Genomic DNA, 12,393 nt, shown 5'->3' on the forward strand with positions numbered 1-12,393 from the left:
ACTCTCATGCAAACTGAGCTCAGCTCATCACAGTGTTCCATCAAGTGTCACAATGTATCAACAATATATCATGAGAGATGTGAATGCCTGCGATGTATGAGTCAACATGAACAATCAAGTCAATATCATAAGTACCAAACACAGGTACGCAAATAATATCATGAAAGACTACGCAAGTCATATAGAATACTATCCTCAAAATCAAATGCCAACAAGTGGGGCACCACGATATCATGAACAAGATATCTCAACAGTCTCTAATATCCACTATCGTTATGCGGCATCAAGCCCACAATCAATAGGACAAATCAATCACAACATGACGGGGTGGCTAGCCCCAATCACACAACAGGGCCAAACCTAATACAATATCCAACCCAACTTCATACCCGAAGGTTTACATGCCTTCTCCGATAAAATAATCTAAATATATGCTTCACTACACGAAGTCTCACAAAGGGTAAGCCATAACCTACCTGATTGGTCGAACAGCAAACACCAACAATCACTCCTTCGCTTTCCCCTTCCGCTGAGCCTCAAGATCAAAGAAGTCTAGACATATTCGAAATCTAGATTAGAAATCATGAAGATCGATACTAATATCGCTATCATTCAATTTAGGTCAAAACCCAACCCTAGAATTTGGGGAAACGGGGCCCATAAGGTCAAAACGGGAAATTCGGGAGTAAAATATCAAATTAAGTACTAGGTGATCAAGACTTAACAACTAATTGCTAAATTAACTCAAGGATTCACCTAATTTCGAATTTCAAGTAAAACCCCCAATTTTGGGTATAAACCCCAACTCTTAGATTCAAGAATCCAACACTAATAATGGAAGATATATGATTAACAACCCTAGATACATCATAATCTAGCATAAACTCCAACAATTTCATTATTAATAAGCCTGGATAGAAAATCCATCAAAACCCACTTTTATTCTTCCATTACTAAGGAACTAACTAGGAAAGAGGAATTATAAGATAATTAGGAATAATGAATTGGCAAGAAGGTTAGGAGGACTTACCAACAAGAATCTCCTCTAAGAATCCTCTAGAAATGCTCCCAATATGAACCACTTTCGGGATAACAATGAATGAAAAGACTTGAGGTCTTATATCATTTAAATACCCAGTCACTACCCGATCAACGCTTCCGCGGTCACTCAGACCGCTTCAGCAGTGCCGCCCCAGGGGTGCCTTGATCGCTACAGCAGTCAAGCCCAAATGGCCAGGACCACTACAGCGACAGGGTGACCGCTCCAGCGGTAACGCTGCCACAGTGCTGGTGCCGCCAAAGCGGGCACCAGACACCAGAAACTACACCAAGTTTCACACTTCAATCCGATTTTTTGACTAATTCTCGAGGCCATCTTCTCACATACCATATACATAGACACACATAAAAACACGCTACGAACGCGCTCGTGGCCTCAGAATTCCCTACGTAAGTCTCGTTGATCGAGTCAACCTCCGATACCTTAATTTTAATTTCCCAACCCAAGTCCCAAAATGCATCCGAGTGCATTGGGAACCACTCCAGATATACACACAAGTTCTAAACGATCATCCAGAACTCTCGAAATCGATGAAATTCCAAAAAAGGTCTGTTTATCCAAAAGTCAAGTCTTTTTCGCTTTAAGCCCAAACTTCACAAAAAGTAGCCCGAACCAAAATCTAAACACCTCGGAAAGTGAGTCAACCGTCCCTTCGGGTCAAAAGGGAGCTAACCAAGCTCGAGAAAGGGTCAGAAGGGTCAGAAATGCAATAATGACCAAACGGGTCTTTACAACACACCAGATTTTCAAGTCAACCAACTCCACATCTGAGCTTGACACAGGCTTATCATTCTAATCATACAACCTAACTTAAGCAATTTTATCCAAATATTCATAAAATACACCTAACAAGATATTAGACCCACTCTAGATGGCTCAGATCTCATTTTAAACTAATATTTTAAGCATACAAGATCAAGCTACAACTTAACCTATCTTGTACTATTACCAGTTAACAAACTTAAGTTTAAACTCAAATTTAGACTGAAACATAGCATATCTTAGCAAACCAGCATAATCCATTAGCAACACAGACCTCGCGTATAAAGTAATAATCATTATAGACATACATCTCTTATTTAGGCAACCATGGACATATATTGAATCAGTACAGAACTTCCTCAAACTAGTATAGACTCAACTAACCACAAAGGAAACAAAGTTTACAAATAGGTTTGTTTCAACATATGACTTAACCACAGATAAGTGGATGGAGCTCCAAAACAAAGCATGCCTATTTTGGATATGGTGGATGATATGTGTATAGCTAAGCAGTTACTGATTTGCAAGCCAAACATTTCATACTAAACAAACATAGTTGATTAAGCTAAACAAGATTTGCAGGTTCTTAAGATGTAGACAGATCACACTAATTAAGTATGACAAGTATCATAATGATAGGATTTAACTAAGGCAAGGTTAATCAACTACCTTACTAAACAAGATCATTAACTAGTCATATGCTTAAACAGAATATTACACTAATTACATGATTATAAACTAGTAATATGTACTAATCATCTATTAACTAAACAGGAAAATAAGCCAACAAATTACACTATCAATAAACTTAATCACATAATCAATAAAACAGAACAAAAATACATAATTAACAGAAAGCACTTAAACAACATTAAATGCTAAAAAAATAAAAGAAAAGGAAAGAACATTACCTTTTGTGAGTGCAGCCAATGTCGAGATTGAACTTGGACCAAATCCTTGCTTCCTCAAACCCCAATACTCTGCCACAAAACCATAACAAAAGAGAAAAAAAAAACTTTTAGACTAATATTTCGAATAAGTCAGGATTTTAAGCAATAAAATGATAACCCTAATTAAATCGAAATCTTTTAAGCTCAGAATCAGATTCAAGCTTGTGAAGGTCTGTGAAATGTAAAGGGTTGGGGTTTTTTATATAGAAACCCTAAACTCAGTCCGATGTGGGACTTCAAAAATTTCATGAAATCAACAATAATCAACATATCAAAATGAAGGTAAAGGAGGAATCAATAGTCGGATTTGACTCATGTAAGGTCAATCCGCATAATTCTCTCCAAACCAATGATAATAGTCCATTCAAAAAATGAATATAAACAAATACAATTAAAGAAAATCAGTTTTGTCCGTTGTAAACACAGAAAAGTGAAGAAAAGTAGAAGATTGTACCTTGTTTGGATCGGTCTACGGTGGTTTTGGTTGAGAAATGGCAGAACAATTAATGCTCTTACCATTCTTGGCCATACCACAGTTAGTGGAAACCATGCGGGCCCTTATCTTTGCTAATTCCGCGTGTGTGACGTCATAGAGGAGAGAGAAGGGAGGAGGCGGCAAGGGTTTCATAGAAGAAACCCTTCCTCTGATGCTTAAGGGGTCGTTTGGTGCAAATGAAAAGAAATGGGGTGTTTAACCCTTTAAGCCAATATTGGGCCAGGCCTGGTCCTTAATGGACTGGGCCTGGCTCAACTTAAAATGAGGGGAGGGGCGGTATACGCGTATACACATGATATACGTGTGTACACATGTATATATGTCTATATGTTTGTATATATACGGGAAGGGTTTAAGAAAATATGGCCATAATTAAGGTAATTAGTGGCCTAATGATTTAATTAACCAATCAACTTAACTAAAGTACACGGTTAATTATGCAAATGGTCTTAAGTTGCAAATATAGCCTCGATTGACTTTAAACCATGAAATTGGTCCGTTCAATTACCATACTTAGCCTAATCAAATAATTTAAAACTATTTTTTGCAATAATGACCTCAATTGACTTAAGCCATGAATTTGGCTATTTCAATTACAGCCAGATTTAGACTTAACCAAACAATCAAAACGCTAATTTTGCAATGATGACTTGAATTGACTTAAACCATGAATTTGGCTATTTCATTTAAGGCCAAAATTAGCCAACAATTGATTATTTCAATTGTGGCCCCAATTAACCATTTAGTGAGCAATTTATGAAATTAACCACAATTAAGTACTTGATTAATTATGATCATTTCAAGAAATTGTACAAATGCAAATTAAATATGCAAAATTAAGAATTGAGGTAATTAAATTATTTAATTAATCAGATTTCTTGAATTTAACGGAATAAAGTGCTTGCTAATTGATTTTTTCTGATAATTTTAACAATTTAAATAAATAATGGTTTTAAATCATCTTCTTGTTCCATATTAATTATAAAAATATGTAAGTTAATTTCTAAATGATTCATAATATTATTGAAGTTATTTTGCCAAATGAAATGGCAAAATATTATCTAAATAATTTTATAAAATCATTTTGACTTGTAAAAAATACGCATTTCACTCCGTTTGATATCGAAGGATTCTAGGTAATTAAAATAAATTATAAGAGGTCAAAAATTAGATGTCAACTACTGTTCTTATCAACTTCAACCGAGATCAGTCTTATAGATTTATTTAGAGAAAGGAATCTCAACCTATGCACATCTACTCAGTCTTTTAGGATATGGGAATTTCATTGATGTGCTCCACTATTGTAGCTTTACTTGTTTTCCCCTTTGAACCTAAGATTGCATCATTAGGTAGGGTTCCCATAAAGTACGATAAATTTTCAACAGGCTTTATTGTCTTTCCTTTACAAATTTTCAGCACCAGCCATTTTTCTAAAACTTTAGACAAAAGATCTTCTAAATTGAACTTGGACTTCACATATTGAATGGAAATTATGTCATCCTTGATGTTAGGCGTATATATACGTTTTTCCTCCATCTTTTACCCATATTTATATCTTATTTTAGAGTTAAATGCATTAAATACACCTAACATGTATTGAATATTCAATATTCAATATGGTAGTAATTTATGCTTTATTATTGAATTTAGGTATTTTACGTGGACTACGGTGTTACAAAGATAAAGAGATTCGGAGCAAATTGAATAACATGTGGCAAATGATTGGAACAATTATGAAGCTAATGATTGAAATCATGCAAAGTAAAGTGAATGAAATGAAGAAATTAGAAATTTTTGGAGTGATGAAGTTGGTACGTTGAAGACATGAGAGGCACTGCACAGAAAATGAAAAAAGTTAAGCAGACCTGGCATCATTAAAATAAAGGAAAGAGTAAAGTGACGTACCTGATACCATAGCTGCTCGCTGAGTGAAGCATACAACGAGAATATCACACGCTTTGCACTGCGCCGAGCGAGCCCAGCAATTGGTCGGACCTCAAATTTTTCCTATTACGTTTTGGACTCAGTTATTTTATTTAGGTTTTTTTCTACACCTATAAATATTCTATAAGCCATAATTTTTACATAACTTTGAAAAACATAAAACCCTTAGTTCAGAACTTTGGACCGGGAGAGAGCTAGGAGCCGCCGTGGAGGTCTTAGTTTATTGGATTCTACCTTTTCTTCTCCATACTACTAGTTTTTTATATTTTCTTTGGATGATTTGTTATATTTTCTCCACGTCTATGTGGAGCTAAACTTCTCATTCTAGGGTTATGGTTCTTTCATGAACGTTGTTATTTGAATATTGATTTCAATAAATTAGTTTATCTTATTGGTTTATTTATTTAATCCTGAGCTTAATTATTTGATTGCTTGATCACCAATAGAATACTATCTTTGATTCTTAGATTGAACTCGAGGGAGGAATACTAAGATAGAACTAGGGTTAAATAGAGCAGGATCTCAACACTGGGCATCGGGGAGCGAATTTACGTCTAGGATAGAGATATACCTAGTTTGCCCTGCTTGGTTGATATACAGGAAATATAAATGCATTTGTGTTAAGGTTCATGACCATAGAGATATAGGCGTGAAAGTAATACAAATAGGCGGCTAGATGACTCGAGAGATTCGTAGTCGTAATATCAACCCTGTCAATCAGTAAACTAGATAAATTAAGATGTTGAATCAATTGAAGAATACAACGTGATTATTAGATAGCCCATAGCCCTAGATAGATATCATCTCATTGACAATATAAAAACCCGTTCTTTCTTGGTTGAAGTTCATTAGTTGTTTTATTTTTATTTTTATTAGTTTACAATCACAACCTACGGATTTCAGCTCTTGTATCGATAATTCAGATCATTTAATTTAGTTAACGGTTAATCATAAGTCCCTGTGGGTTCGACATCTGATTTCTAAAATCACTATATTACTTGTACAACCACGTGTGCTTGCGTGTGCGTTTGGGAGCAACAAGTTTTTGGCGCCGCTGTCGGGGGCTTAGAAGTTAATTGTTTATCTAGATTAGACTTTTCTTTTTGTCTATTCAAGTTCTATTTTTTTTTTTAAATTTTTATTATTATTCTTCTTGACATGACATCTTGGAACGAAAATTGGTCGAATGTTGGTTGTTCTTATTTTGGTGATCCTTGTCTGATCTGTGGAGGACCCCACTTGTGGTCACAATGTGATAATATTTCCAGGAACGGGTTGTACGCACCTCCTCAATCCTTTGAGTGGAATATTTGTAGTATATGTGGTGGCCAAGATGGACATTGGAATGGTTGTCCTAACACTTATTCCCCATCCCCGAACCCCTATTATGATTCTCCTGTTGTTTGTGATATTGACAGGAATACTGAAGTAGAGGATGCGAAACGTCTTGCTCAAGTCAGCGATGTTGTAAAACAGATGCATGAGATGATCACAATTATAGGAGAGCAGAACGAAATAATGATAGAGCATACCGCAAAACAAGATAAAGCCATTGAGAGGATTAGTGCAAAAATCACAGACATGCAGGACAAGACTGAAACTTGTAATGAGCTCCAAATTACATGCTTAGCCAATACCCAAGACGAACCTCAAATAAGAGAGAGTGATTTCTCGCAAGGAAATAGCTTTGAAGAAGCAGAGGTAGTGAGCCAATTTTGGCTAACGGAACAAGCTCAATAATTAAAATTTCATGGGTTTCTCCGTGATGGTCTTACAAACATGGTGGCATAACTGAGAGAAGGCAGAACTAAGCTCAGACAAGAGATAGATCAATTTGGCTCAGATATCCATGACCTGCATGCTCTAATGAATAAAAAGGTGAGGTGCCTGATGCCCAACCACCAATTGTTGTGGATGCTGGCCAACTTGTGGAGCAAAAAGAGGAATTCCAACCATTTGACTAGAAGATTGTTGATGATGCCGAGGTTGAGGGAGTATACATTAGTGAGGATGTCAAAAATAATGGAGTTTTGGAGTTGGGGTGTGTTGGCCCTCATTCTAAATATTTTTCTACATTGTGTTTGGTTGACAACATAGAAATCGAACCTTTCAAGCCTTTAGAGAAGTGTATAGATAAGGAACAAGACCCTTATATCCTAAAATTTGTCATGCCGAAGAAACAAAACGACATTCCTCACTTAAAGGTCAAGAAGTGCAAGATGCGACACCTATTGCTTGGTTCATTTATTTTCACACCACCGCCCCAGATTCGCGATAGAAAATTTAATGCAAAATTGGGGGTGAAATTCATATCCTGAAGGTGGAGGAAAAAGTAGTGAATGTGATGGCGTCGTGCCACGACGTTAACTAAGGCGCTTATTGGGAGGAAACCCAATGTGTAATAATTTTAGATTTTTATTTTTATAGAGTCACGTTTTGTATTGTTTTTGTTTCGCAGATTAGGGGAAGTCTGAGTACCCAAAGTTGAAGCTGAGGAGCATGTTTGGGCGTAAGTGTAGGGTCGACCTTGCTGTTGAGGATTATGTTGCTAGCTATGCCCTAGAGGGTCTCAGGGAGTATTTCTCACCCTTGCTTTATTTTTTTTCTCTGCTATACATGCATTGAGGACAACGCATATTCTAGGTGTGGGGTGGGGTACTTCTGTTTAAGGTCGAGGATGATTATGCCATAGGATTGTTGTGTTTTTTAGTTCTTAGCCTTATTTAAAAAATAAAAAAAATCCGAAAATCAAGAAAATTTTAAAAAAAGATTGTACTTTATTATTTCTTTAATTTTTCTTTTATAGCTTCTTTGTCCCTCACTAGAGGCAATAGATCATCCACCCCTTGATTTTTCTAATGACCTCGGTTCTTATCCAAAGGGGGGCCTTTGAACCGGGTATTTTTTATTTTATTTTATTTTAGGATTAGTTTTATTTTTAGGAGAAGGTGGAGATGAGAGCTCTTGAAATCAATTGAATGCTAGGTGCTCGAGAGTAGGTACACTATTGACAACAAATCTTGGATTTTTGAAAGTAAATCCTACTTAAAAGAATAGCTTGCATCAGAACATCTAAGATCTGCTTCTTGACTCTTGTGCTAAATTTTTGGCTTATAAATGCTTGCATTGAATTCGTGTCACTGTTTGCTAAGTAGAGGGTCAATGTGGATTCATCTTTAACCATGAGTGTGCCATTTGTGGTGAGTGTTTATATACATATTCCATGTCTCATATTAATGCCTAGAACTTGCCCAGTGAGTCTACGAAGTGAAACGAAGTGTGTTGAATTAGGAGATGATATAGGCATTTCTTTGTTAGCCGTAATTTTGACCTTCTATTTGCCTACCCATATGTAATGATCCTTGTTAGCCCCTTTGAGCCTTTAGCCTATTTTCTTTGATAGCCACATCTTTAACCATCCCTTTTGTTGCTTTATCCTATAATATTTGATCCCGCACTCCTAAAGCACTTTAGAAATTTAGCGCTTGAAAGTAAATGGGAAGTTAAGGTGAAAATTAGAGGAAAATAAGATTGAGGGTGCAATTGTTGAATATGTTGAGTGTATGTTGATAGTAGGGAGTAGCAAAAAGAAAAGAAAAGAAAAAAATGAACAATAGAAAAATTGCTTCTTGCTAGTGGCGTATGCGGAAAATAAATAGAGTGCTTAATGTTAAAGGGTGCATAAGGTGAAGTGGAAAAGAAGGGTTGAAATATTGAAACAATAGGAAGCGCATAAAGGATTGATAACGTATATGCCTTAAAGTGTTTAGGGAGATTAGTCACTATTTATCCAAATAATTCCTATCCGTTCCTTAGCCGACATTAAAACATAAAAGTCCTATTTGATTCTATGCTTAATGTGCTTTTGTTAATATAGTATGACATGAAGGGCAAGCTTATGGTACGTCGTATGAGCATGTGAATTTTCTTGTTGAGAGTGAGAGTAATTCTTTCTATTCTTTGCTCTTATTGTGTGTTGATAGAAAAAAAGTTTATTTTGGGGAACTCTCCTTGAATTGAGGACACATAATTGGTAAGAGATGGGTGACATATTTGATTCCTTTGCTAGGCGTCGGGAACTTTTTTGCCTATATTCATATGAGCGAGTCAGTTTTAGACGTTAGGATGTTTGGATGAAGTTGTTGGCATGTGTGCAATGGAATGTTGCGTTTGATATCTTTTGCTCGTAAATGTTTAAATTGTCGTAGTGACCTTACTCTGGTGCAGACATGTTCAACTTGGTAGAATCGGGTGTGTATAGTGTTTGTTCGGGGACGAACAAAGGTTTAAGTGTGGGGTGGTGATGTTAGGCATATTTATCCGTTTTTCCGCCATCTTTTACCCATATTTATATCTTAGTTTAGAGTTAAATTCATTAAATACGCGGTACACCTAACATCTATTGACTATTCAATATGGGATTAATTTATGCTTTATTATTGAATTTAGGTATTTTACATGGACTACGGTGTTACAAAGATAAAGAGATAGGAGCGAAATTGAATAACACGTGGCAAATGATTGGAACAATTGTGAAGCTAATGATTGAAATCATGCAAAGTAAAGTGGATGAAATGAAGAAAATAGAAATTTGTGAAGTGATCAAGTTGGTACGTTGAAGACATGAGAGGCACTGCACAAAAAATGAAAAAAGTTAGGCAGACCTGGCAGCATTAAAATAAAGGAAAGAGTAAAGTGACGTACCTGATACCATAGCTGCTCGCTGAGCGAAGGATACATCGAAAATATCACTCGCATTGCACTGCGCCGAGCGAGCCCACCAATTGGTCAGACCTCAAATTTTTCCTATTTCGTTTTGGACTCAGTTATTTTATTTAGATTTTTTTCTACACTTATAAATATGCTATAAGCCACAATTTTTACACTACTTTGGAAAACTTAAAACCCTTAATTCAGAACTTTGGACCGAGAGAGGGCTAGAAGCCGCCGTGGAGGCCGGAGTTTATTGGGTTCTACCTTTTCTTCTCCACACTACTAGTTTTTTATATTTTCTTTGGATGATTTGTTGTATTTTCTCCATGTCTATGTGAAGCTAAACTTCTCATTCTAGGGTTATGGTTCTTTCATGAACGTTGTTATTTGAATATTGATTTCAATAAATTATTTTATCTTATTGGTTTATTTATTTAATCCTGAGCTTAATTATTTGGTTGCTTAATCACCAATCGAATACTATCTTTGATTCTTAGATTGAACTCGAGAGAGGAATGCTAAGATAGAACTAGGGTTAAATAGAGCAGGATCTCAACCCCGGGCATCGGGGAGCGAATTTGCGTCTAGGATAGAGATATACCTAGTTCGCCCTGCTTGGTTGATATACAGGAAATATAAATGCATTTGTGTTAAGGTTCATGACCATAGAGATATAGGCGTGAAAGTAATACAAATAGGCGGCTAGAGGACTCGAGAGATTCGTAGTCGTAATATCAACCCTGTCAATCAGTAAACTAGATAAATTAATATGTTGAATCAATTGAAGAATACATTGTGATTGTTAGATAGCCCATAGCCCTAGATCGATATCATCTCATTGATAATATAAAACCCCGTTCTTTCTTGGTTAAAGTTCATTAGTTGTTTTATTTTAATTAGTTTACAATCACAACCTACGGATTTCATCTCTTGTATCGATAATTCAGATCGTTTAATTTAGTTAACGGTTAATCATAAGTGCTTGTGGGTTCGACATCAGATTTCTAAAATCACTATATTACTTGTAAGACCACGTGTGCTTACGTGTACGTTTGGGAGCAAAAATCCTCCAATAATTTTCTAACGAGATTGTGTTAGAGACGAACTTGCCTCGACTTGCTATGGTAACAATCACTTGAAGCCTGAAATATAGCAGCTTTATTATCACAATTTATAATCACAAAAGATGGACTGACTTACTCCATAAAGGAATATCTAGCATAATACTTCTAAGCCAATCAATTTCTTTTCAAGTAGAAGGTATAGCTATAAATTCTTATTCCATCAACTAGTCGTCATCAATTCCGGACCAGTTCTGTCACGACCCAGCTAGGGGCCGCGACGGGTACCCGGGGCTGACCACCGAGCACCGCTCGTTCTACTACTCATCATACTTACTAAGCCTCCTCTTTCGTTCATAATCTCATAATCATAAGAAAATCATTTTCATTAAAGAACATAAATACTTTTATATACATAAGCCCTTTGGCTATCAAAAGATAATGTACGCATATCTACATATATACAGTAGTGACCTTGTGAGACCATATAACTCACACATACGTATCTACGAGCCTCTACTAGAGTACTAGACATATGGACGGGACAAGACCCCGTCGTGCCCAAAATACTTATACATATATATATATACACAAAAGTATAAACCCGATTAGCACCTCTGGAATAATGGAGTGCTTCTGCAAATCTACTGATAGCTCCTAAAGGTCTGCGTTGTCTCCCTGTCTACCTGTGGGCATGAACACAGCGTCCAAAGAAAACGAACGTCAGTACAAATATTGTACTGAGTATGTAAGGCATGAATTAAACAACATAATAGAGAAATCATAAGTCATGAGGTGAAGGCAAAACCTGCGCGACCTTTAAGGGTGAATACATTTCATACATATATCACATATACATAATCGTCGTACATGAACCATCATAGCGTATGCATCATCATGTCATATAATTCATCATCGTAGTGCCGTAGCTTCTCATACACATAAAACATTATCCGTATTCGGCCACGTAAGGCTCGACAATATCCGTATTCGGCCACATGGTGGCTCGACAGTATCCGTATTCGGCCACGTAGTGGCTCGACAATATCACATACATATCTTCCATATTCGGCCACGTAGTGGCTCGACCATATCACATGCATCATACAAGGATCAATATATCTCATCATTATCATTGCCATCACATACATCTTATAAGCTTATCGTAACCTTTCATTAATGCACACATTTAAATTTAAAGACAATCTATGAAAATCACATCGTATTCGTAGCACAAATTTCGTATAAGTATCGCATGATAGTCTTTATAATCTTTGGGCTTAAGCTCATCGTTTCCATTATCATTTCTATAGCGTATCTCTTACCTTTATCTCACATGAAATCCTTTATGAACATAGACTCGTAGTTTCTCGAAACATTGGTCATAGGACATGCATTGAGGCTTAT

At 36.2% G+C, this 12,393-nt stretch overlaps 1 long non-coding RNA gene across 1 annotated transcript; it reads right to left on the bottom strand.

Moving 5' to 3' along the window:
- Nucleotides 1-442: 442 nt before the first annotated feature.
- On the bottom strand, nucleotides 443-3,420 carry LOC132633842 (uncharacterized). Its single transcript, XR_009579898.1, has 3 exons — nucleotides 3,227-3,420; nucleotides 2,734-2,802; nucleotides 443-552 (listed from the first exon to the last, which is right to left on the bottom strand). It is a non-coding gene; the product is annotated as an uncharacterized LOC132633842 (long non-coding RNA).
- Between the last annotated feature and the right edge of the window lie 8,973 nt (nucleotides 3,421-12,393).

Source organism: Lycium barbarum, chromosome 1 (genome assembly GCF_019175385.1).
Source record: "Lycium barbarum isolate Lr01 chromosome 1, ASM1917538v2, whole genome shotgun sequence".
NCBI classification, from domain to species: domain Eukaryota; kingdom Viridiplantae; phylum Streptophyta; class Magnoliopsida; order Solanales; family Solanaceae; genus Lycium; species Lycium barbarum.